Source organism: Ornithorhynchus anatinus, chromosome 18 (genome assembly GCF_004115215.2).
Source record: "Ornithorhynchus anatinus isolate Pmale09 chromosome 18, mOrnAna1.pri.v4, whole genome shotgun sequence".
NCBI classification, from domain to species: Eukaryota; Metazoa; Chordata; class Mammalia; order Monotremata; family Ornithorhynchidae; genus Ornithorhynchus; species Ornithorhynchus anatinus.
Genome location: NC_041745.1, coordinates 26,589,158 through 26,616,283, shown reverse-complemented (window position 1 = coordinate 26,616,283; position 27,126 = coordinate 26,589,158). Strand labels below are relative to the sequence as shown.

The 27,126-nt window shown below is 48.3% G+C and overlaps 1 protein-coding gene across 3 annotated transcripts in view; it reads left to right on the top strand.

The window, feature by feature from the left end:
* FGFRL1 (fibroblast growth factor receptor like 1) overlaps positions 1-27,126 on the top strand; it is a 225,496-nt gene that overhangs the window by 176,427 nt on the left and 21,943 nt on the right. The gene's annotated exons all lie outside the window — the stretch shown is intronic.

Below are 27,126 nucleotides of genomic sequence, written 5' to 3'. Positions count from 1 at the left end.
AGTACAATGCAGTAAGTGGGTACAGGGAGCTCTAAGAGCTCTAAGTTAATACAGCACCAGTCTTCCTCATTCGTGGGAGGACGAAGCTTTTTTTTCCCTTCACCATCTTGAACAATCTGGAGTCGATACTTGGTTCCTTGGAAAATATTTTAGGAGCCGGGAGCACTGAGGTCACATTTGGGAAGTTTGTTATTGACTTTGGCCAGGGGATAAGACCCAGGCAGCGAAGCACCACCCAGACCTGAGGTTGGAGGGGTTGGAGTTGTCGGGATGTTGTCAGAAAAGGCCTGGAAGGGGCACCCTTGCCCAGGGCTTGTTAAGGAGCCACACAAGCCACTGGGGAGCAGTTGCTGGGACCAGAAATGGATCTTTGCAGAGGAGATTGACCCTGGCCACAACTCTCCACTCACCATAGCCGGGGCAATCTCAGATGTTCATGCCAAGCCCACTCAGTCGATGTTCTTTCGTTCTGGCCCCGAGCACCAGTGGGCCTTCAGAACGCCGTCCTTCTTCGTCTCGGTTTGGCCCGAGGCTCCCCCTGATGATCCTATGGAAACGGGATAAGCTGGGGTTCCCCCCAGGATTCATCATACACTCAGCCGAAACAAGCCGGGCTCCTGTCTATATTCATGGGGGGGGGGGGGGATTAGAGTAGTTGTTCGTGGGGAGGGTGGAGGGAGAGGCGGGCTTCAGCAGACACACAAAGTAAGCAGCTTGCAACCCGACTCTCCTTAGATGGCCACCTTTCGGGATGTTCAAGATGGCACCCGGATGGGACTTCCTGATCAAGATGGCCACCGTGCACCGTGCATCCCCTCTGCTGCCATGTAGAGTCTGTGAATGCTCCGCTTCCTCTGCCCCTCAGAAATTTAGGAGTTTTGTTAAGAGGTTTAACTTTATTTGGCCCCCGGAGGCCTTTCCTTCTCTCCAAGCCCCTTCTCTCCTACTCCCCCAGGGTAGTAGGGACCTTCCTGGTAGGAGGTTCGGGCTTTGTGTTCCCTGAAGGCAGGGGGGTCTGGGGTTGACTATCCCTGCAAGGGAGAGTGAGCTAGCTCTCCTCACTCAGGGGTTCCGGAGGGGGCTATACAGTCAATCAAAGGTATTTATTGATAGTAATGATTGTAGCATCTTTTAAGCTCCCATTCATTCATTCAATCATACTTACTGAGCACCATACTAAGCACTTGGGAGAATACACTATAAACAGACACATTTCCTGCTCACAACAAACTTGCAGTCTAATTCCTGGAGTGGTCAGGTTCCCCCGGGGGGGGTGGGTGGGAGAGAGGGAGAGGGTCTTTGAGCCGACCCCTCTTAGCCACCCCAGAGAGCTATCCGGTGACCCATAAAAAAATCCACAACCTTCTTTCTAGCTTTTCACAACCTGCACATTCCACGGAATGACTTCTCTTCCACATCCCTATAGTTGAACATTCCCTCTTTCCCTGCTCCCTGTGGAGAGAGAGGGCAGGGAGGAACAGGGAAAAGAGAGGTGGCAAGTGATTAATACGGTGCCCTGCACACACTAAGCACTCAATAAATATAAGTGACTGATTGCTCACTATCACCAATACGGAGACCTTTCATATTAAACATGAGAATTAGGGAATGGTGGCCCCTTTTTTACCCATCGTATTTACTGAGTGTTTACTATATGCAGACCACTGAACTAAGTGCCTGGGAGAGTAAACTATAAGAGTTTGTTATAGTTCCCTGTCCACAACAAGCTTATAGTCTAGAGGGGAGACACACTAGCACGCATTTAGACCTTTAGAAATATCTGTCTTAGATTGTTTGGGGGAAGAACTAGCTGAGGGAGGGCAGGAGCAGAGCCAGCTAGCCTCTGGAGGGCTATTAATTGGATCTGGGACCTTTGGATTATTGGATATTCACTCCACTCTCAACCCCACTGGACTTCAGTACCTACCTTTAAATTATATATAAAATTCTTCATTTATATTAATGTCTGTCTCCCCATCTAGACTGAAAGTCAATAATGATAATAATAATAATGATAACTGTGGCCTTTGTTAAAAACACACTGCAGTACATGCTGGAGTAGGTACAAGTCCCTGTCCCAGTTGGGGCTCAAAGTCTTCAACCCCATTTTATAGATGAGGTAACTGAGGCTCAGAGACTTGAAGTGACTTGCCCAAGGTCACACAGCAGACAAGTGGTGGAGCTGGGATTAGAACCCAAGTCCTTTTGACTCCCAGGACTATGCTCTTTCCACGAGGCCGTACTCACTGTGATCAGGGAGCGTGTCTTCCACTCTGTTGTAGTGTATTCTCCCAAGCACTCAGCACGGTACTCTGCACTTGGTGAGCGCTTAATAAATACTGCTGATTGATGGATCGATCGATAGCTCGGAGTCGACGAGCGAACAGCTGGCACTGAGCTCCGCAGCCAGGAGGTCTGAGATTTTTCTCTTGAGCCGAACCCGTTGAAGGGAGAAAGCCGGAACAGCGTGTATTTTCGAAATGATTTGTAACCATCATCAGAAATCAGGGACAAATCATTTGCAGTTGAAAACAGCCGAGAGAATCTGTGGCAGATGAGAAGTGTAATGTGAGCTGGCACGTCTGTTTGTTATTTTACGCACACTTCGGGGCCCGCACATCCACACATGTGGCCATGCACAGAATACTCTCTCTCCCCTTTCTTCTGGGGGCCAACTTCTCTTCTGATTCATTCCCCTTCTCTCTCAGGTTTAGCAAGGGATGGCTCTTTCCTCCAGATGCCCCGGCTGAAAAAGGGACCATTCATTCATTCAATCGTATTTGCTGAGCCCTTACTGTATGTGGAGCACTGTACTAAGCGTTTGGGAGAGCACAACAGAACAGAGTCGGCAGACACCTTCCCCTGCCCTCAACGAGCTGAAAGTCTAGAAGGAACACCTATCAGTTCCCAGAATCTAACCACGGATAATTGTGGTGCTCGTTAAGCGCTCACTATGTGCCAGGCACTGTACCCTCGCTGTTGGTGGGAACTCTGGGATTCTCCCCCTTGGTTTCAGTTTGGACAGTTCCCGTTGTGGCAACCTGGCCTTTCCCCCGCCCGAGTCTCTCCCCCGAGGAAGGGATCCCTAGGTGAGAGCAACCGTCCGAGCCAGGAGCAGCCTGGCACGTGGTCCTCCTCACCGGGCTATCTGATGTCAGGTTCAGGGGTCGGGGCCAAGAACAGGGCATCCGGATGAGGAAATCTGTGTGTGTGTTGATCTGGTGGAGTAGGGGAGGAGGTGGTTTCTGACCTCCATGTTACCCTCTGGATGCTGAGCTTAGAGAGAGGCATTCGAAGAATTCCACCTGTGGAATGATGGTCATTTGGTATGGCAGTCGACCATTGTATGGGGGTAAATGGTTATCCAGTTTCTTCAGGCCTGCTGTCTCTACTCCTAACTAGTCTGGATCCCCTTGATACCATTTCTACCCATGGGAAGTCCGGGACATAAACGATAATGTCTCATAAGCCCAAAGCCTTCCTGAAGGCACATCTCCTCCAAAAGGCTTTCTCTGACTGAGCCCTCCTTTCCTCTTCTCCAACTCCCTTCTGCGTCATCTGACTTGCTCCTTTTATTCATCCCCCTCAAGCCCCACAGCACTTACGTCCATATCTGTAATTTATCTATTTCTAGTAATGTCTGTCTCCCTCTCTACCCTGTAAGCTCGTTCTGGGCAGGGAGTGTGTCTGTTCATTGTTAAATTGTACTCTCCCGACAATTTGTACAGTGTTCTGCATGCAGTAAGTTCTCAATAAATATGATTAAATGAATAAATGAATATTCCTGAATTGCCACTGTTACAGGGGGCATCTTGCTTCAGTCAGAAACTAGCAACCACTTCAGAAAATGACTTACTGTCATCTTTATCTGCACCATCATCATCGTCTTTTAAACGACCATATTCGTCTCTCCTGGGATGGGTGCTGTCCTTATCAATTAATCACATTTATCAGTCAATCAATCGGACTTAGTGAGCGTTTACTGTGTGCAGAGCACTATACTAGCTGCTTGGGAAAGTATGGTACAGAAATACAACAGACAGATCCCTTACCCACAATGAGTTTACTATCTAGAGGGAGAGACCGACATTTAAATAAATTACAGATAGGTGCATGAGTGCCGTGGGGCAGAGGGTTGGGAGTGAATAAAGGGAGCTAATCAGGGTGACGCAGAAGAGAGTAGAATAGGAAATAAGGGTTTAGTCAGGGAAGGCCTCTTGGAAGAGCTATGCCTTCATTAAGGCTTTGAAAGCGGGGAGGATGATTGTCGGATATGTTCGGAGCACTAAGTCTTTGAGAGACTACATTAGTCAATTGATAATATTTCTTGAGCGCTTACTCTGAGCAGAGTACAGTACTGAGTCTTGGAAGAGTAAAATAGAAATAGACCTGATTTCTGCCTTCAAGGAGCTGACAATCTTGTGGGGAAGACAGATACTAAAATACACTGCGGGGAGGGGAAAACAACAGAATATAAAGACGTGTATAAAAGTGCAGCCGGGGATCGGGGAGATGAGTACCCAGATTCTTGGGTGATGTTGAATGTACTGAAGTAGCAGTATGGGGAGAAATAGGATGGGTAGGTGAGAGATTAATCAGGGAGGCCTTCTGGAGGAGAGGTACTTTCAGAAGGACCTTGAAGAAGGAATTAGTATGCATGATCCCTGTCTTCAAAGATTTCATAATTTACCCTCCCAGAATTTGCAGTACAAAATCTAAAACGCTTGATGAGGAGAAATACTAAGAAAGCACAGACAGCACCGATCTAAGGGCACAAACAAGGACTCCGTACATAACTTGAATAACGATATAAAATGTTTTCTTACTGTAGGCACGAGCATTATCCTAGAAGCCTGGGGCCAAAAGGGGCCTCCTCAGATCAACTAGTCCATCCCACTCTCTCATCACTGAGTTGTTTCAAACCATCTCTCAAGTTGATCAACGTCCCTCAGTACACCGCCCCCAAAATAGAGCTCCAACCTCCATAAAACCACCTGCTCCTACTCTTCCTTCACTGATCTAGACAAAATCATCCCATTCCTTTTCAAAACTTCCCTCATAGATGCTGTTTCTCATTTCAGCTCTAATTTTCATGGGTCTCCTCTCAATCCTCTCTGGAAGGCCTCCGTGGCCATTTTAGTCTCTTGCACCTCTTCGGGTTTACCATGGCACCATGGGAAAGCAGTGTTCTGTGGGGGTCTCGACGGACGTCATTGCCTCCCCTAGGAACGCTATTCCCCCCTACCGCATCTCACTGAGGCATATCTTAGGCCAAGCTTGGGTACTAGAGGCCTAGTTTCCTTCCCATAGGCCTTTTCTTCTGTCCTCTAGAGTAGTTTGCCTTGTAGGTGAGGGCTTTGACTTTGATGGGCACCAGGTCCTGGCACTGCCAGATTTCATTGCTCGAACCACCTCAGAAATCACTTGGGGGATTGTAATCTATGGGAAAGGATTATGGGCTTTTTGAAATAATAGTAATAATATTAATAATGGTATTTGTTAAGCACCGTGCCAAGCACTGTTCCAAGCTCCGGGGTAACTACAGGTAAATCAGGTAAGACACAGTCTCTGTCCCACATGGGGCTCACAGTCCAAGTAGGAGGGAGAACACGTACCTAATCCCCATCTGTAAAATTTTCCTCATTTTACAGATGAGGAAACTGCAGCACGGAGAAGTTAATTGGACTTTCCCAAGGTCACCCAGCAGGGAAGTGGAGGAGGCTGGATTGGAAACCAGATCTTGCGACTCCCAGGCTTGGGCTTTTTCTATTAGGCTATGCTGCTTCTCATAAGATTTTTAAATGAATCCACATTCTCATTGTAGACATCCCAACTGCACCTTTCACACAGTTGGGATGTTGCGATGTCACACAGGGAGTTGAGGGGGGGGTCAATCCAGTGGGCTTTTGTTTTCATCAAGGAAAAAAAACTTGAAATTATGAAGGGATCGAGAGTTATGCAGATGGAAGCACCTCTGGGCTTTCACTTGGGTTTCACCAGTGCCATGACAGAGCATATTTCAGATTGAATTGGGACCATAACAATCAGCAAGCGTGAAAGCCACCTAACACAACAATATGGTAATGAATTCCCTCCCTGCTTGCCTGAAAAATATGCATTGTCTTCTAAATTCCAACTAATACAATATAAATTTTTCTAAAGCCATATACCACGCTGAGTTTTCAATTCTGGGTTTTCCCTTTTAGTTCAAAACTCAGGCTTGGTGAAAGTTCAAGGAAAGTAATTCAAACACTGCCATATTTGTAAAATACCCTCCCCCCCACCCAATTTGGGCAGGCTTAATTATTGGAAAGAGTCACGTGTTTTACCTAAAGACTCGCTCTCATTGTTTCCACACTGCACCCAGACATGCCGTATCACAGAAAGAGAACCACTTATCTTGGGTCAAACAAATAATTTCATTTGGCTTCATCCCACCCTCCCCTTACCTCTCTCATTATCAATTTGGAAGGAAGTTGAGTTTATAAAAAGATAAAGTCATGTAAATAAGCTAGAAGAAATATAAGGAAAGGCTTTGTGGTCTCTGGCAGGCCGAGGTTTGCAAAACAATTCATTTGGCTTTGAAGCTTCAGTTACCTACCTTTTTTCTAGGACGGGGCAGTGGGAAAATGGATATTATACTATTTTCTTAAAAGCAGAGATTGTATTATTTTATTTAGATTGAGCACATTTTCAATTTATGGCTTTATTCCCCCGGGCAGGTGCTAACACAGCCAGACACAAAGTCCCACACATTTACACTCACGTACTCGGTCTTTCGAAAAACAACTCACCCACTCTCTTCCCTTCCTCACTCCTTCTCCCCCCAGGTTTCTGCTCCTTCTCTTCCCCTCCTGCTCGCCCCCTCCTCGATTTACACAGTTGCCCACATGCTCTGGCCACCCGGCATTTGTAGCTGTAAAGGTTATTCGGTGGCTCTCAGATGCTAAAGATGGTTTGCGTTTTCTGGGGTAGTTACAGCTGTCCCTGAAATGTACAGAAAAATGCCAGGGCTTCCATTTCTCATCTTCCACCTAATTGTCTTTCCCACAGGAAATAGTTATCAGCGGAGGTGCTGTTTGCCTGACCGGTCCTGGGGATGGGCCCTGGGAATAACTGCCCCCGGATTTTTCTTTCTATCCAGACATTCTCATTTCCCAATAAAAGCATCAAAATGGGAACGCGGAACTATAGCATCTCCCAGCAAAATCAGCATTTTAGAACACGCCCATTGAATCTCAGCTCTCCCCAGCTTCGGGAAGGCAGCGGGGCCTCGTGGAAAGAGCATGGGCTTTTAGTTAGAGGACCTGGCTTCTATTTCCTGCTCTGCCACTTGCCTGCTGGGTGACCTTGGGCTAGTCACTTAACTGGGCCTCCTTTTCCTCCTCTGTGAAATAGGGATTCAGTACCTGTTCTCCCTCCTACTTAGTGAGCCCCATGTGGAGCAGGGACTGTGTTCAACCTGATTATCAAACCCAGGTCTCATCAGAATCAATCTATGGTATCCATTGAGCACTTAGGTGCAGAGCCCTGTACTAAGCACTTGGGAGAGTACAATAAAGCAGAATTAGCTGACAAGTTTCCTGCCCATAATGAGTTTACATTCTAGAGGCGAGCTTACAGCCTAGAGACAGTGCTTGAAATATAATAATACTACTAATGGTGCCAAGCCCTGTTCTAAATGCTGGGAGAGATACAAGCTAATCAGGTTGGACACAGTCCCCCGTCCCACATGGAGTTCACGCTCTTAATCCCCATTTTACAGATGAAGTAACTGAGTCCTAGCAAAGTGAAGTGACTTGGCCGAGGTGATAGAGCAGACGTGGCAGAGCCGGGATTAGAACCCAGGTCGTTCTGACTCCCGGGCCCATGCTCTATCCATGAAACCACTCCGCTTCCTGACATAGTAAGCGCTGAACAAATACAATAATAATAATAATAAATGATGATAACGATTTGAGGGTGCGGGTCCAGTAGAGGACTCGGGAGAGGTGCTTAACTGTGAGCAAACCCCAGTAGCCGTGTGGATTCACAACTCCACGGGCCCCAGGCCGGGTGGATGGAAAACTGGCAGACTCCTCAGAGCATCTGGGGCCTGACCCTCCCAGTTCTCCGGCGAGAGAACGAATGGCATGTGACCGACGTGGGCAGCGTGAGGATATTCTTCCACATTTTCCCTCCTCGCGTATGGAAACAGTAACCCCCACCCCGCTTTGAAATAAAACGGGTTTGGCAGGCTTGGGGTGGGAGAGCCGGGGGCAGAGGGGGAACGCGAGATTCATCGGACTTCAGCGCTTGTGTCGGCGGCAAGATGGGGAGATTCCTCGAGAGGGAATGCCTCCACTTCCTCGAACCTCTCCTTTCTGAGGTCCCTGCGATCGCAACAACGGGCTCCCCTTTTGAACTCTCTTCGGGCCCGAGTATGGCAAGGCCTGCCACAGGCTTTGTACGGTTCACTCCCAGCCGGGTATTGGTTTCAAAGGGAACGATGACAAGCCAGCATGTTAGACATTTTAATTCAGCAAAGCCTCCTGTTCTCCTTGATGTTTGCTAAGGTTACTCTCAGCAGCTGTAGGGGGGAAAACATCCCCAAGAGACCATAGGTGAGGTCCGTATCCTTTCCCCTCCGGCTACCCTGATAAATCTTGGGGTGGAACGGCCCTCCTCTCCCTGACCCACCCCAGGGGAGTGGAACGTTGCAGACAGAAGCTGCAGGGTTGTTGGGAGACGCAGCGGTCGCAGGACTACAAGAGGCCAATCCCCGAGGCAGTGGTCTTCCCAAATGGGAAAAATTCCCAGCCTGACCATGGAGGGTCCTCCTACAGCTTCCCGAGGGGCTTTCAGCTTGGGGGATTTCCTGCTTCTGAAAGTTGCTAAGCATCAGTGTGACTTAGTGGATAGAGCCCAGGCCAAGGAGTCAAAAGGACCCAGCTTCTGATTCCAACTCAGCCCAGTGTCTGCTGTGTGACCTTAGGCAAGTCACTTCACCTCTCTGGGCCTCATCTGTAAAAATGGGGATTAAGTGTGTGATTCCCATGTGGGACAGGGACCGCATCCAACCTGATTAACTTTTATCTCCCTCTGTGCCTGTGCTGCTGCTGATGGTATTTGTTAAGTGCTTACTACGTGCTGTACACTGTTCTGAGTGCTGGGGTAGATTCAAGCTAATCAGGTTGTCCCACGTGGGGCTCGCGGTCCCAGTCCCCATTTTACAGACGAAGTAACTGAGGCACAGAAAAGTTAAGTGTCACACAGCTGATAAGTGGCGGAGCTGGGATTAGAACCCACGACCTCTGACGCCCAAGCCCGGGCTCTTTCCACTTAACCACACTGCTCTCTGCACAGCGCTTGGCACATAGTGAGGGCTTAATAAGTACCTTAATCATTATTATCATCAGAGTGCATTTGCTGGATCTCATCCAATTAGACGGGGGATGATCCAGATGACACGACCACGGTCCTTCCCTCGTTGCAGTGGGGCTGGGCAGGGTGGACTTTTTTATACAGGTGATAAGTCCTACTTGAGCAATCCTTGGTGTCGGATCCAGTTCGACAAAAGTCTTAGGCGGGGGTTTTGTCTCTGACTGATCTGGGATTTCTCCACTAAGCTAAAGGCAAACGTAGAATGCTTGAAAAATCAAAGAAAAGCTTGGAAAAGTGCCCTAAGTTTGTATTCCCTCCTTAATACCCAGTGATGATCATTGACTGAAGCAGTTCTATACCAGTTCACTTGAAAACTTTGCTTCTATCTGGTCGAGCAGCAGAAAAGGACAAAATAAATCTCAATAAATGTGCAAACCATCAGGAGCTGAGCACCCGTAGGCTTTACCTCTAGGCTTCGGGTTGGTCTCTGGGAGGAAGGTCATCTAGACTGCCAATCAATATTTATTGAACACTATACTAAGCGCCCGGGAGAGTGCAATACTAACGGAGGCGGTAGACATGATCCCTGCCTCCAAGGAGCTTCCAGGCTACAGGGAGGCAGACATTAAAATAAATGGCGCGTTCTAGTGGATAGAGCACAGGCCTGGGAGTCAGGAGGACCCAGGTTCTAATTCCGGCTCTGCCATTTCTCTGTTGTGGTGACCTTGTGTAGGGCAATGCACTTCTCTGGGCCTCAGTTACCTCATCTATAAAATGGGGATTAAGGCTATGAGCCCAGTGTAGGACAGGGATTTTGTCCAACCCTGATTCACTTGTATCTATCCCAGCACTTAGCACAGTGCCTGGCCCGTAATAAGCTCTTAACAAATACCATTTAAAAAAAGGGGAAAAAAAAGAAAGGGAAGAGTATAAGGGTATATACATACGTTCTTTGGGGTTGGCCTGACTATCAAAGTGCATCTCAAGTTCATATCAATTAATCGATTGTATTTCTTGAGCACTCACTGGGTGCAGAGCACTGTACTAATAACTTGGGGGAATCTACACAGTCCCTGTCCACAGCGATGTAGCAATCTAGAGGAGCTGATAGGTCCTCATAGGTTGAGAGAATACAATAGAATTAGTAGCTAAAATCTCTACCCTCAACGAACCTACAGTCTATCTGGAGAGAGCGGAATGAATTACAGATAGGAAGAAAGGATAGATATGTAAAGATATATAGTAAGGGGCAAGAGTGGATGTGAGGATTCAAATTCTGAAGTAGCAGTTGTGGAGGTCGGGAGATTAGAGATTAATTGAAGAAGACCTCCTTGGAGACGTGATTTTAGAAGGCCTTTGAAGATGGAGAGAGCTGAGATCTGTTAGATATGAAGGGGGAGGGAGTTCCAGGCAAGGAGAAGGACATGGACAAGAGTTCAGTCAATTAATCAATCAGTTGTGTTTACTGAGGGTTTACGGGGTGCAGAGCCCTGAACTAAGTGCTTGGGAGAGGACGGTATAACAGATTTCTTAGGCACATTTCCTACCCACTAACAACCTGGCGTATAGTGGGAGAGGAGGGTTGATAAGCAGGAGAGAGATTTCTCGTTGAGTGCTTTAAAGTCAGTGGTCAGGAGTTTCAGCTTGATGTGACCGGATTAACTTGTATCTTCCCCGGTGTTTTGGGCAATGCTTTGACACGATAAGTGCTTAACGAATAAGTACAAAATAAATAAAATGTAGAGAGGAATGGGTAACCATTGGAGATGTTCGAGGAGCATTGCTTAGTGGAAAGAGCACAGATCTGACAGTCAGGAGGAGCTGAGTTTTAATCTCAGCTCTGCTGCTTGTCAGCTGTGTGAACTTGGGCAGGTCGTCTCTTTTCCCTGGGCCTCGGTTACCTTGTGAAATGAGGATTAAGACTTTGAGCCTCATGTGGGACGTGGATTGCATCCAACTGGATTAGCTTGCATCCATCCCAGCACCTAGTACGGTGCCTGGTACGGAGTAAGCGCTTAACAAATACGGTAAAAAAAGGAGAGGGGAGATGTGTGCACTTAGATAAAAATGATTCAGAACAAAGACTTGGTGGGGCAGGTGGGAGGTGTGGAGAAGGGAGTGCGGAAGCAGGGAAAACAGCGAGGAGGCCGATGTAGCGATCGATCTGGGATTCCACAAGTGCCTGGACTAGTTCAGATGGTGAGCAACGGAGAAAGCCTATAAATGTGGAGGGACAACCTACAGAATTTGTAAATAAACTGAATGGGAGCAAGAAGTCAAGGGCAATTCTGAAGGTTCAAAGAAACCAGAGATGCCTAAGAACCTTTGGCTGGGTCATCACTAGCAAGATTTAGCGTGTTTCTGAAGAAAGGCCTACTCTGTTAAGATGCATCCTAATAGTTAATAGCTGGCTTCACAAACCAGTCCTCGTTTTCTTAGGAATAAGGAGTTGCTGCTTAAAGCCACTTCCTCTCAACAGTAAATTCGTCCTCTACAGTGTAAGTTCGATGCGGGCAGGGAACGTGTCTACCAACTCTGTTACATTGTGGTCTCCCAAGTGCTCGGTACAGGGCTCTGTGAAAAGGGAGTGCTCAATAAATACTATCGATTGATTGATTCCAGTGAGAAAGGTACCATCTTACCCCTATTTAAGCAAGTCGATCTCGCCTACTTCGCTTCTGACCCCTAGCCCACCTCCTCCCTCTGGCCCGGAAAGCCCTCCCTCCTTAAATCTGACAGACAATTACTCTCCTCGCCTAAAAAGCTTTATTGAAGGCCATCTCCTCTGGGGGCCTTCCCAGACTAAGACCCCTCTTTCCTCTTCTCCCACTCCCTCTGTTCTTCCCCCCTCCCAGCCCCACAGCATTTACGGACATATTTCTAATTTATTTGTATTAATGTCTGTCTCCCCATTCTAGACAGTAAGCTCATTGTAGGCAGGGAATGTGTCTGTTTACTGTTGTATCGTACGCTCCCAAGTGCTTAGTACGGTGCTCTGCACACAATAAGTGTTCAATAAATATGACTGATTGAAGCCAATCCAATTGCCTGACCTCCACTTCCACATGGGCTGCCTTTCAAACTATTCAGCGACCAGCAGCCCTTGGTGTCAATAGCATGTCATTTGGGCTGTTTGGACGGCCCGATTGTCTTCCAAAATTTGGGCCCGGACAGATCCCTTTACTGTAGACATCCATGGTAAATGAAGACATGAGGACAGACGTATTTATCGATTGCTTAGTGTACTTAGCACTTGGGAGAGTACTTTGTAACAGAGTTGGTTGACACGTTCCCTGAACTCAAGGAGCTTACGTTCTAGACGTAAACGGAGGAAAGCAGGAGGGAACAGCCAGTCACAGGGGATAATAATGTTGGTATTTGTTAAGCGCTTACTACGTGCGGAGCACTGTTCTAAGCGCTGGGGTAGATAGAGGGGAATGAGGTTGTGCCACGTGAGGCTCACAGTCTTCGTCCCCATTTTACAGATGAGGGAACTGAGGCACAGAGAAGTGAAGTGACTTGCCCACAGTCACACAGCTGACAAGGGGATGAGGGGAAAGAGAGGAGCCAGCTCTGTGGATGCTCTGCAGGGAAGCACTGCTTCTCACAAGCGCTTAGTACAGTGCTCTGTACATAGTAAGCGCTCGATAAACACCATCGAATCAGTGGAATGAACAGATCAAATAACCAAGGCCGGACTGTCGGGGAAGAAAAAGGGTCAGAGGAGGGAAAGGGACTTTGAAATGACCAGGCTTTTCATAAGAACCAACTAGACCCCACTGAGGAACTGTGGCTTCTGATTTAAAGCTTATAAATATACAAGCAGTTACGGTTTCAACGGGACCTGTGGCTTGGGGTTGGGGTGGCAGCTTGCTTTGAAAACGTAATGAGCCCTCAGAATCCTGCCCTCTGAAGAGACTCCAAGTCAGGGACGAGCTTGAGAAGAATTCCTGTTCTGATCCGAGGCAAATTCATATAGGGTTCTGATGTCGAGCAGACCAGTCATAAATTAATAATAATAATGTTGGTATTTGTTAAACGCTTACCATGTGCAGAGCACTGTTCTAAGCACCGGGATAGATACAAGGTAGTCAGCTTGTCCCACGTGAGGCTCCCAGTTAATCCCCATTTTCCAGATGAGGTAACTGAGGCCCAGAGAAGTGAAGTGACTTGCCCACAGTCACACAGCTGACAAGCGGCAGAGCCGGGAGTCGAACCCATGACCTCTGACTCCGAAGCCAGGCTCTTTCCGCTGAGCCATGCTGTGTCCATTCCAAGCTCTAAGTACAGTGCTCTGCACATAGTAGGTGCTCAATAAATACTACTGAATGAATGCAGTAAATGCTTAAACACCGTTATTTATTTATTTCTATTATTGCCCGTCCCCCCCATCTAGGCTGTGAGCTCGTGGTGGGCAGGCAGTGGGTCTGTTTATTGCTATACTGCCCTCTCCCAATTGTGTTATTTGTTAAGCACTTACTGGGTGCCAGGCACCGTACTGAGCGCTGTGGTGGATAAAAGTAAATCGGGTTGGACTCGGTGTCTATCCTACATGGGCTCACGGGCTCAATCCCCATTTTACAGATGAGGGAACTGAGGCCCAGAGAAGTGAAGTGACTTGCCTAAGATTGCACAGCAGACAAGTGGCAGAGCTGGATTAGAACCCGTGACTTTCCGATTCCCAGGTCTGTGCTCTATCCCCTAAACCGTGCTGCTGACAAGGCAATTATATGCCCCCCTGCTAAGGGGCACAGCCATGGGAGAGGGGGATGGTGCAAAAGAGGAGGGGGAGGCGACCAGCAGACCAAAATGTTTCAGTGGTTTAATTAAACCGATTAAAGCATTCTAGTGGACTTCTCCCACTCCGGATTTCTCATCCTCTGTATTTTTGTTCCAGTTCCGTGGGAAGCGTGTCTTCCATCTCCAGTTTCTGCAAGGGGACTTGCCCCTTCTCTCCCCTCACCCAGATTTTCAGACGCCGTCAGCCACTCAGACTCCAAAATCTCCAAAGAAAACATCTCTAGGGTGTCACGTTAATCAAGTGGGTATGAGATTATGGCTCATAAATTGCTGTTTCTGGAAAGGGGAGGTCGAGTCCATTGAAACCCTTCAGCAGTAAATGGTACGAGTAGCTGAGGCGGCCTCTTCCCTCCCAAGGACGGACAAGGGGCTCTGCTTAGTCAAACAGAGAGGTGCCCCAGAAGCGGGAAATGGAATATTGTTACTGAAAACAGGGGGACTCAGTAGGAATGTTTTGGCAGGCTACAGTACTTCATTCAGACAGCATTAAAAGCGGTGGATTTAACCATCCACTCTGTTCCCTGAATAATCCACAGGTGATGTCAGGAGCCAAAAGGACCTGAGTTCTAATCCTGCCTACCACTTGCCTGCTGGGTGGCCTTGAACAAGTCACTTCACTTCTTTGGGCCTCAGTTACATCATCTGTAAAATAGGAATTAAGACTGTGAGCCCCATGTGGGACAGGGACTGTGTCCAACCCAGTTACCTGGTATCCACCCCAGTGCTTAGTATAGTGCCTGGCACATAGTAAGCACTTAAATACCGCAATTATTATTATGAGTAGGCAAGGGGGCCCACTGAATATCTCCTGGGATCATTGGAGGCCTTTAGTGGGGCTTGTTTTAAGTGGGTCACCTAAACTATCTGTGATGATAAGAGGTTGAGAATGAATGTATTAGGAGTAGCAGTGTTGCCAAATCGTACATTCCAAGAGCTTAGTAAAGGGCCCTGCACATAGTAAGCACTCAATACTACTGAATGAATGAATAATAATAATAATAATGGCATAATAATGGCAGTCATAGTAGTACAGATAATAATAGCAGTAGTTAGTAGCAGTAGAGTCCCTATTTTCTCAAGTCATCATTCTCCATCTAGTCTCCCACCCAAATTACCTTCCCTCGATGCGGAAGTTGATGCCCTCAACCTTCTATACCGAACGCCAATCTCTCGCTTCCCCATCCCTTCACCCATCTCATGTCACTCACCCACAAACCTGGATTTCCTCCACATTTCACGTCCTTCTCCCTTGTGCAGGAACATCAGAGAGCTGCTGACAGAATCCAGTATCAGACCAACCTTGTCCATTTAAAATACATCTTCACCAGCTGTAACTCTGCCCTCTCCTCTGCGGGGCAATGTGATTTCTCCATCCTTATTGACTCCCCTGCCCATTGTCTTCATACCCTGTTGCAGGCATCTATCTCCCTCCTCTCACCACCTACCCCCCATCCCTCCTTCCCCCTCTTTCCCCTAATGACCTGGCTATGTACTCTACTGATAAAAGTGAAACCACCAGGTGTGTTCTCCCTATAATCTCTGCTGCTCCTCTCCAGGCCTTCCCTTCTCACGCCACTTCATCAACACTATGCCCCCTCTCTTCTTCCCTCCCTGACTACCACCTTCAACTGATCATTCTCCAGTGGCTTCTTCCCCACTTCTTTCAGACTTGCTCATGGAACCCCTATTCAAAAAAAAAAGCCTCCCTTGACCCCCTCAGCTGCCTCCAGTTATTGCCCCGTTTCCTTCTTATCATTCCTCTCCGCACTCGTTGAGTGAGTTGCCTACACCTGCTTCCTCTATTTCCTCTCCTCCAATTCTCTCTTTAACCCCTTCCAGTCTGGCTTCTGCCCCTTCACTTCATGGAAACTGACCTCTCAAAGATCACCAATGACCTTCTTCTTGCTAAGACGAATGACCTCTACTCCATCCCAATCCTCTTCAAGCTGTCAGTTGCCTTTGACACTGTGGACCACCCCTTTCTCCTGAAAGCATCGTCCAACTAAGCTTTATGGATACCGTCCTCTCCTGGTTCTGCTATCACTCTGACTGCAGAACGATATCTTTCTTTTTCATGGGCTCCTCCGTTGCCGCCCATCCGCTATTTGTGGGAGTCCTGCAAGGCTCATTTCTGGGTCCTCTTCTATTCTCCATCTACACCCACTCCCTTGGAGAACTCATTTGCTCCCACAGCTGCAACTATCATCTCTCCATGGATGATTCACAAATTTACCTCTCTAGTCCTGACCACTCTCGTCCTCCGCAGTAGGCAGTCCTCCTGCCTTAAGTACATCTCTGCTTGGATGTCATGCCAACACTGCAAATTTAACATTTCCAAAACAGAACTCCTCATCTTCCCACCAAAAAAATCCCTGATCTCCCCATGACTTTTCCATCACTGTAGACAGCATCGACATCTCCCCGCGTCACAAGCCTGAAACCTTGGCATTATCCTCAACTCATCTCTCTCAGTAAATCTGTCACCAAATCCTGTCGAGTCTACCTTCAAAAATCCTCCCTTTCCTCCCCATACCAACTGCTACTGTGCTGATCCAACCACTTACTGTACTCCACTTTGACTACTGCATCAGCCTTCCTCCTCTCTCTCCACCCACCCTCCCCATACTTGATTCTACTGCTCGGATCACTTTTCTACAAAAAACGTTCAGTCCATGCCTCCCCATTCCTCAAGAACCTCCAGTGGTTTCCCATCCACTTTTGCATTAAACTGCAACTTCTTTAAAGCACTTAATCACCTTGCCCCCCCATCTTATCTCAGTGATTTCCTACTAAACCCAGTTTGCACACTTTGCTCCTCTAATGCCAGCCTACTGACTGTCTCTCAGTCTTGTCTCTCATCATCCATCCCTCACCCACATCGCGCCTCTTCCCTGGAACTCCCTCCCCATTCATATTCGACAGACCACCACCCTCCCCACCTTCAAAGCTTCATTAGAATTATATCTCCTTCAAGAGGCCTTCCCTGACTAAGCCCTGGTTTCTCTTACTCCTTCTTCCTTTTGCATCACCCTTGAACTTGGATCTGTACTTATTAAGCACGTGATAGTCACCGATCTTCAGCTTTATAGCACTTATGTAGACATGCATCATTTATTTTAATGTCTAGACTGTAAGTTTTACAAATACCATTAAAAAAAAGAAAAACAGGGGAACATTTATGAACATTTATTAGGGCCCCTAATTCCCCAATAGTGCACTACCCAAAGGATGTATTGAAAACAGGTGTTAGGGATCTGAACCCCTTAAGCACTTGGATACCACTTCCTAAGCCCCCCAGCATTTATGTCCATCACCTTATACTCTGATGTTTCCCTGGTCTTTTTGTTTTAATGGTATTTGTTAAGCGCTTACTTTGTGCCAGTGCTAGGGTAGTTAGAAGCTAATCAGGTTGAGAACAGTCCAAGTCTCACATGGAAGTTTAAATCCCCATTGTGCAGGCACAGAGAAATGAAGTGACTTTCCCAAGGTCACTAGCAAACAAGTGATGGAGTCAAGAGCATAGAGAAGTGAAGTGACTTTCCCAAGGTCACCTAGCAAGCAAGTGATGGAGTCAGGATTAAAACCCAGGCCTTCTGACTCCCAGGCCTAAGTGGAAATTTAGGCCATGAGGGCTAATTTTAGTGTCAGTTTCCCCCTCTGGACAGTAAGCCCTTTGAGGGCAGAAGATGGTTTCTAGTGACTGTATCGTATTGTCATTCATTCAGTAGTATTTATTGGGTGCTTACTGTGTGCAGAGCACTGTACTAAGCACTTGGAAAGTTCAATTTGTCCTCTCCCAAACACTTAGTACAGTGCTCCGCGTGCAGTAAGGGCTTGACAGATTCCATTTATTGATTGGCTTTGGGGGGTTGGAGGGGCCCTGGTGGATTATTATTCATAAACTGAGTGGAAAATGGAAAAAAACCCCTCATAATATCATGTGACCCAGAGCTCCTCTCCTTTTGGTTTGGGGCATTCTGGGTGTGATTGCTTCCCTGGTTCTTCCTGAGGATAAACCTGCTAGCTCCTTCTGAGATTCAACAGAAGCAAAGAACCATTGGCCCTCTTTGCTAGAACAAAGAGTGTCTGAGCTATTTCTGGGACACCAGGGCTTTCCTGGCTTGGAGCAAACCAAGGGACAGATGGACGGCTCACGGAGCAGCGTGCTGTCTGCCAGGGTTTGAACTTGTAATAAAAGAGAAATAAATGAGCACAACGCCTAGCTCCCGAGGGTGTACGGCTGATCAGTTCCTCCCCGGTGCCAGAGAAATGCATTCAGCAGATGTGAAGGAAGCAGATGAACTCACCACAGGGAGTAGCTTCTCGGAGCAACGGAACAACGGTGTCGAGGATAACTCGGCCTTGAAGATAGGTTTAATCAAGCTACCAGCCTACTGGCCTGCAAATCTTTCCTTTTTGCCCCTTCCTACCGCATCGCTGTCCTGGCTGTGAGGTAGCCGGAGGCCGCTGAGGATTCATATCTTCGGATGGTCCTGAGTGGTTGGGCCAAATAGAAACTTGGATGAGAAGCGGCGTTGCCTGGTGGATAGAGCACGGGCCTGGGAGTCAGAAGGACCTGGGTTTTAATCCCAGCTCTACCACTTGTCTGCTTTGTGACCTTGGGCAAATCACTTCACTTCTCTGTGCCCGTCTCATCTACTCATCTGTCCGTCTACTTACTTTGTTTTATTGTCTGTCTCCCCCTTCTAGACTGTGAGCCCATCGTTGGGTAGGGATTGTCTCTATCTGTTGCCAAATTGTACTTTCCAAGTGCTTAGTACGGTGCTCTGCACACAGTAAGTGCTCAATAAATCCCACTGAATGAATGAATCTGTAAAACGGGGATAAGAGTGTGAGCCCCATGTGGGACGGGGACTCTGTTCAACCTGATTAACTGGTATCTACCCCAGTGCTTGGAGCAGTGCTTGACACATAATAAGCACTTGGCAAGTACCATAATTGTTACTATTATTACGTCCACTGCCTCATTTCTTTTGGGCTCAGTCTGGTGTCCCCTGGGCCAGTGGATCAGTTGCAACACTGAGTCCCTTTGAATCTATTCGGTCATCATATTGTCCGATGACCGAATTTTTGAACTCAAAAGTGTGTGTGTGGGTGCGCGTTTGAAAGTGAGAGAGACTTTCACTGATCAATGAAATATAAAGAGGTGGAAAGACCGAAAGAGGACAAAATGCACAGAGATTAAATAAAGTGTACCAATGTCCCTGTTCCGAGTAGTTTGTTGGCTTACGTATCACAGTACGGACTCAGTACAGTTCACTGAAGTAGCAGCATAGCCTAGTGAAAAAAGCGTGGGCCTGGGAGTCAGAGGACCTGGGCTCTAATCCCGGCTCCGCCACGTACCTGCTGTGTGATCTTGGGCAAGTCACTTCACTTCTCCGTGTCCCGGTTACCTCTTCTGTAAAATGGGGATTAAGACTGTGAGCCACATGTAGGACATAGACTGTATCCAACCAGGTTAGCTCTTATCTATCCCAGCACTTAGTAGAGTGCCTTGCACATAATAAATGCTTAACAAATACAATAGTAATGAAAGTGATCATAAGTGCTTAGTACAGTGCTCTGCACAGAGTAAGGGTTCAATCGATTCTATTGATTGATTTGGATCACAGAATTAAAACTGCAGTCAGCAGCCGATTGGTCGGCAGGAATCTTGTTCTCCTGCCTCCTTCCTCTCTCCTTTCGCTCCTTCCCCGAATCTGAGAAGCAGCATGGCCTATTAGAACCTGAGAGTCAGAGGATGTGGGTTCTAATCCCGGCTCCACCATCTTCCTGCTGTGTGACCTTAGGCAAGTCACTTATCTCCTCTGTGCCTCAGTTACCTCTTCTGTAAAATGGGGATTAAGACTGTGAGCCTCACGTGGGACAGGGACTGCATCCAGCCTGATTAGTCTATACCTAATCCAGGGCTTAGCACTGTGCCTGGCGCTTAACAACTATCTTTATAAGAAAAAACTATCTGGTCAGCAGTTGCTCTGTCCTTCTAGACTGTGAGCCTGTTACTGGGTAGGGATTGTCTCTGTCTGTTGTTGAATTGTACTTTCCAAGCGCTTAGTACAGCGCTCTGGCCACAGTAAATGCTCAATAAATATGATTGAATGAATGTCCTGTGGGCTGGATCCCAAGCTCCCCGTCCCCATCTCTGGCCAGAAGACTCTGCCTCCCTCCCCCGGTCCCCCTGTTCTCTCAGGTCTTCCCAGACGTGCAAGCGGTCATGGGTTCTAATCCTGACTCCATCACTTGTATGCTGTGTGACCCTAGGCAAGTCAGTTCATTTCTCTGTGCCCGTTACCTCCTCTGTAAAATGTGGATTGAGACCGCAGGCCCCGTTAGGGACAGGGACCGTGTCCAACCTGATTAACTTTTATCTACCCCAGTGCTTGGCACATAGAAAGAGCTTAACAAATACTGTGATTATTAATATTATTATTTGGCAGAAGATCTATTGATTGCTGTGGTTCCTTCAGGTCCCTCAACAGCTTTCGAGTGGGATCTTTCCAGTCTGAAATCCAGGAGCCTTCTTGCATTTTCCAGGAGCGAAGCCCTCATTACAATTCTCCAAGCTTGGCTGGATGATGTCACTTGCCCCCTCCTTCCACTCCTCCTCTCCAGTCCCCTCCTCATCCTATTCCTCTTTCTTTCGGAATCCCCTCTCCTTCTCCCAATAGGAGTTTTCCTTAAGAATGCTTGCAGGAGGAGTTTCTCTTCCCTCCCCCATCCTCATCGGAGCCCCCTTTGCTTTGAAGTGGGCTCAGGTCTCTGGCTTGAGTTCAGAGGTCGCCTTGTTTATTTATGCAAAGCTGGATCATCTGTGAAATGGGGCTTTCAAGACTGGGACATCAAAGGCTCTGGGGCAGGTTTGTCCTGGGAGCAAATTAAAGCGACTTTGTGCACCGCCCCCGGGGGCACTGGGAGAGGGCTTTTCCTTCACTTGGAGAGGTGGAAGCCCCCCAAAGCCCGGGAAAAGCAAACTGTCCTCCCCTGCAGCCTGCCTCAGGAGTTGGCACTGACTACCTCTGGCCCCAAATAATAATAATGTTGGGGTCTGTTAAGCGCTTACTTGGTGCAGAGCACCGTTCTAAGCGCTGGGGGAGATACAGGGTAATCAGGTTGTCCCACGTGAGGCTCCCAGTTAATCCCCATTTTCCAGATGAGGTAACTGAGGCCCAGAGGAGTGAAGTGACTTGCCCACAGTCACACAGCTGACAAGTGGCAGAGCCGGGAGTCGAACCCGTGACCTCTGACTCCGAAGCCCGGGCTCTTTCCACTGAGCCACGCTGCTTCCCCAAATCCCCACAGCCCCTCATTCCCTGCCACCAGCGCCTTTCTCTCGACTATAAACTCCTCGTGGACATGGAATGTCTCCGTTGTGTTGTTATATTACAGTCTCCCAAGCCTTAGTACAGTGCCCTGCACACAGTAAGTGCTCAATAACTATGATTGACTGACTGAAGCTTTGATCCTGGGGTCCGAAGAGCTGGGGACAAATGAATACCAGGTTCCTGTTGGAGAGGACGTGAAGAAAGGCCCCGTGTGTTGATCGACAATATTGAACTCTCCTGAGGGTTTAGCACAGTACAGTGCACATGGAATAAGCAGTCCCTAAGTAATCAATCCCCTCTCAGGGTCCTCACCTGGAGAGTTTCCAGTACTCTACCAGTCCCGACTGTGGGAGGGAGAATCAATCAGAGGCCTACCCATTCCATTCCTAGCTTGGGCAGTGGCTAGTAAGTGTCAGGCAATCGGCTAGAAGTCAAAACTCACCTGTGCCGGGCAGCGGCGGCATGGAAGAGAGAGTAGAGGGAGGAGACTCAAGTTTACTGCGCGGATGGAGGCGACTGTAAACCACTTCTGGATTTTTACCAAGAAAATTCCCCGGATACACTACCGGAATGATCGTAGATGGAGGGGGGGCATTTGGGGAGAGATGCGTCCGTGGAGTGGCTACGGGTCGGACACGACTAGACGGCATAAGACGACAACAAGAAGTAATCAATGGAGAATGGAGGGAAGGGCAGGGAGAGTTGGCCTAGGAGGAAGTGCTCTGATGCTGGCTCTGCCAATTGCCTGCTGTGCTGTCACCTGACTTTTTCATGCCTCAGTTTCCACACCTACAAAACGGTTGGTTTTTTTTAATGGTATGTGTTAAATGGTGATTATGAGCCAGGCATTGTACTGAGCGTTGGGGCAGATCTGATCAGGTTGGACACAGTCCTTGGCCCTCTTAAGATCACAGTCTTAATCCCCGTTTAACAAAGGAGGATTCTGTGGCATAGAAAAGTGAAGTGACTTGCCCAAGGTCACCCAGCAGACAAGTGGTGGAGCTGGGATTAGAGCCCAGGTTCTTCTGACTCCCAGGCCTGTGCTCTATCCACTAGGCCACAGTGCTTTTCATCAATTTAATACTTGTTCTCCTTCCCCTGCGTGGGACAGGGACGTTGTGTGATCTTATTCTGCTGCATTTACCCCGATGTTCGGCATATAGTAAGCGCTTAACAAATACCATAGCTGTTATTATTTATCCCCTATAACTTCCCGAGCTGCGGAAGGTGGGATATGTGGCTAACCCTGAGCGAGAGAGAGAGACAGAGGGAGAGAAAGAGAGCGTGTGAGTGTGTGTGTAGAGAAGCAACGTGGCCTAGTGGATAGAGCACAGGCCACTCCCAAGCTCATGCTCTGGGAGTCAGAAGGTCATGGGTTCCAATCCCGGCTCCACCACTTGTCTGCTGTTTGACCTTGGACGAGTCACTTCACTTTCTGTGCCTCAGTTACCTCATTTGTAAATTGTGGATTGAGACTGTGAGCCCCATGAGGAACAAGGGACTGCGTCCAACCCAATTTGCTGTACCCACCCCAGCGCTTAGTACAATGCCTGGCACATAGTGTTTAACAAATACCATTGTTATTACTGTGCGTGTGTACACACAGTATATTTAGTGTTGCATTTTTCTCCTGCCTGTGTTTGGCCACGCATAGACAGCTACATCCTTTGCCATAGAGGAAGCGCTGGCCTTAACAGTGACAACACTTTGTGATTTCAAGGATTCTGCTCTGGCTCACAGATGTTTCGAGATATGACGAGAGCATTCATCTACACAATATGAGTGTCTGTCCGTCACTGGGGCCGAGTCAAATATACACCCACATCAGTTTGTGTGGATCTATTTGACTGCCTACCTATGGTAAGGCCACCACCATCTGGTGATATTTAATAAACCTGTAGAGGAGGCTTGCCGTTTTAGGTTCTGGGTAAATTAAGCTGTCGATGGCCAGCTGCGGGTATGGGTGAGCACTGTTCATGAGCATTTCATCTCCTTGGGCGTTGGGAGTGCTCTGGGATGGGCCCCTTGATATCCTTTTGTGAACCAGGAGGAGTGGTGGGCATCACAAATCAATCAATCGATCGTGAATCAATGAGAAGCAACATATCCTAGTGGAAAGACCATGGGCCTGGGAGTCAGAGGACCTGGGTTTTAATCCCAGCTCTGCCAAATGCTTGCTGTGTGACCTTGGACAAGTCACTTAACGTCTCTGCCTCAGTTCTTCTGTTCTCCCTCCTACTTAGATTATGAGCCCCGTGTAGGACAGGAACTGTCTCCGACGTAATTAACTCGTATCTACTCCGGCACTCAGAACAGTGTTTGACACACAGTAAGTGCTAAACAAATAACATTTTTTAAAAAAATATTTATTGAGCACTTACGTCTCTGCCTCAGTTCTGCTGTTCTCCCTCCTACTTAGAGTATGAGCCCCGTGTAGGACAGGAACTGTCTCCGACGTAATTAACTCGTATCTACTCCGGCACTCAGAACAGTGTTTGACACACAGTAAGTGCTAAACAAATAACATTTAAAAAAAATATATTTATTGAGCACTTACGTCTCTGCCTCAGTTCTTCTGTTCTCCCTCCTACTTAGATTATGAGCCCCGTGTAGGACAGGAACTGTCTCCGACGTAATTAACTCGTATCTACTCCGGCACTCAGAACAGTGTTTGACACACAGTAAATGCTTAACAAATAACATTTTTTAAAAAAATATCTGAGCACTTACTGTGCCCTGAGCACTGTACTAAGCACTTGGAAGGGTACAATACAACAGAGTGGGTAGACATGTTCCCTGCCCACGACGAACTTAAAGCCCAGAGGATGCGATTGCAGTCATGAGTACAATGTGGACCTTGGTTAAATACACTGACTGTAATAATAGTAATTATTATTACGGTATTCGCTAAGCGCTTACTATGTGTTAAGCATTGTTCTAAGCCCTGAGGTTGATACAAATTAATCAGGTTGGACACAGTCCCTGTCCCACATGGGGATCCCGATCTCAATAGGAGGGAGAACAGGTATTGCAACCCCATTTTACAGCTGTGGTAACTGAGGCCCAGAGAAGTGAAGTGACTTGCCCAAGGTGACCCAGCGGGCGAGTGGCATAGCTGTTATTAGAACCCAGGTCTCTAGTGCTCTATTCACCAGGCCACACTGGAGCCTTTTCCGTCGCCCCCGGCCGAATATCCGCACTGGAGGCTGGATGTATTTTCAGATGCGTCCCCGCTAGAGGAGGCAGTGTGGCTCAGTGGAAAGAGCCTGGGCTTCGGAGTCAGAGGTCATGGGTTCGACTCCCGGCTCTGCCACTTGTCAGCTGTGTGACTGCGGGCGAGTCGCTTCACTTCTCTGTGCCTCCGTTCCCTCATCTGTAAATTGGGGATTAGCTGTGAGCCTCACGTGGGACGACCTGATGACCCTGCACCTACCCCAGCGCTTAGAACAGTGCTCGGCACGTAGTGAGCGCTTGACAAATGCCAACATTATTATTATCATTACCCGTCTCACCCTTCTTGCTCTCCAGGCTGCCACTCCCGTCCTGGACCCCACCCCGCTACGGAGTCTGGGGAGCAGCCGGGCCGTGTAGGTAGCTCTGTGACAGGTTGAGGATTTGGTTGGATCGCCGGCGATGTTGCATCTTCAAAGGATCGGGAGGATTTGGAGTGAGCGAGCGAGCAAGTCGGCTCACATCAAGAGCCTGGCGGCCGGTCAAGTGGCCCTGGGAATTCCAGTCAGTCTTCCAGGAGGGGAAGTCGGAGAGGGAGACCGGGGCCGGGGGAGGGGAAGCCAGCGCGGGCAAGGCTGGGCACCGACTGCCCCACTCTAATTCATTCAGTCGTATTTACTGAGCACCTACTGTGTGCAAAGCACTGTACTAAGTGCTTGGGGAGAGTAAAATATACCAGTAAACAGACGTTCCCTGCCCTGTAATGGAAGAAGCAGTTTGGCCTAGTGAAAAGAGCAAGGGCCCCGTAGTCAGCGGGGCTGGGTTCTACCGCCTGCCTGCCTGGAGACTTTGGGGAAGCCACTTGACTTCTCTGGGCCTCAGTTTTCTCATCTGGAAAATGGTGATTCAATATCCCCTTCCTCCTTAAGATCGTGAGCCCCGTATGGGACAGGGACTGGGTCTGACCTAATTATCTCGTATCTACCCCGGCGTCGAGTACAGTGCCCGACACATTGTAAGAGCTTAACAAATACCTGTTGTCACTCCTCCTTAGACTGTGAGCCCCGTGGGGAACGGGAACTATGGCCAATCCGATTGTACTGTACCAGTCCCAGCAGTTAGTACAATGCTTGGCACCTAAAAGCGCCTAACAATTCCCCAGTTATAATTATTAAAAACTGCCTTGCTGCTGCCAACTTGTAGAATTCCCACGCTCCCCCCCGGGCCTGTGAGCGATGGGATTGCAGAAGCAAGAAAACCCCAGTCCGAACAAGGGCAGCGTCGAGACTGGGGAGATATATTTTCCGGTTTCATTTTTTCTCCCCCCACCTCCTAATTTCAGTTACACCAAGCCTAATTTCTCTTGGTACTGGGTTTAAGGTCCCAGGCTTTGGTTTGGCCTCGGCTCCTCAGGCTGACCTTGGGACCTTAACGTTCTCCCCCTCTAGGCTGTAAGCTCATTGTGGGCAGGGAATATGTCTATTGTCACATTGTACTCTCCCAAACGCTTAGTACAGTGCTGTGCACACAGTAAGTGCTCAGTAAATACAACTGAATTGAGGGAATGAATGAATTGTCCCTCTCCTGCCTGGGCTCGAGATCTACCGTGTAAGGAAGAAGCAGAGGGCAGATGTCTGACCCCCAATGGCACCCTCAGAGTTTTGTTTCTCTGCTAACTGATTACAGGATGACCTTGATCAACGAATCAGTGGTATTTATTGATAGCTTACTATATCCAGAGCACTGTACCAAGGGCTTGGGGGAGTATAGTACGGCAGAATTAGTGGACGCGTTCTCTGCCTATAACGGGCCATGGAATGTTTCCCCCAGATCAACCCAAGCTTATCGAGCAATCAGTGGCATGTGAGTGCTTTCTGTGTGCCGAGCGCTGTAATAATAATAATAACGATAACGATGTTGGTATTCGTTAAGCGCTTACTATGTGCCGAGCACTGTTCTAAGCGCTGGGGTCGATCCAGGGTAATCAGGTTATCCCCCGTGAGGCTCACAGTTAATCCCCATTTTCCAGATGAGGGAACTGAGGCACAGAGAAGTGAAATGACTTGCCCACGGTCACACAGCTGACAAGTGGCAGCGCCGGGATTCAAACTCATGACCTCTGATTCCCGAGCCCGGGCTCTTTCCACACTGTACTAAGCGCTTGGGAGAGTACAGTGTGACAGAGTTCGACCTTACAGTCTACCGTACGTCGAGGGGGCAAGCCCCGCTCGTCCTATCCAGGGACGTCCAGTATGCCTCTTGGCAGAGGTGTACCCAGGCCCGGGCCCAAGGGAAAGCACAGAAATACTTCCTGCCTCCTGTCTCTCCCCTCTCCGGTCCCTACTTTCCTCTGCTGCCTGGATTATTTTTGTGAAAAACTGTTCAGTCCGAGTCTCCCTGCTCCTCAGAAACCTCCGGTGGCTGCTCATCCAACAGAAACTCCTTATCG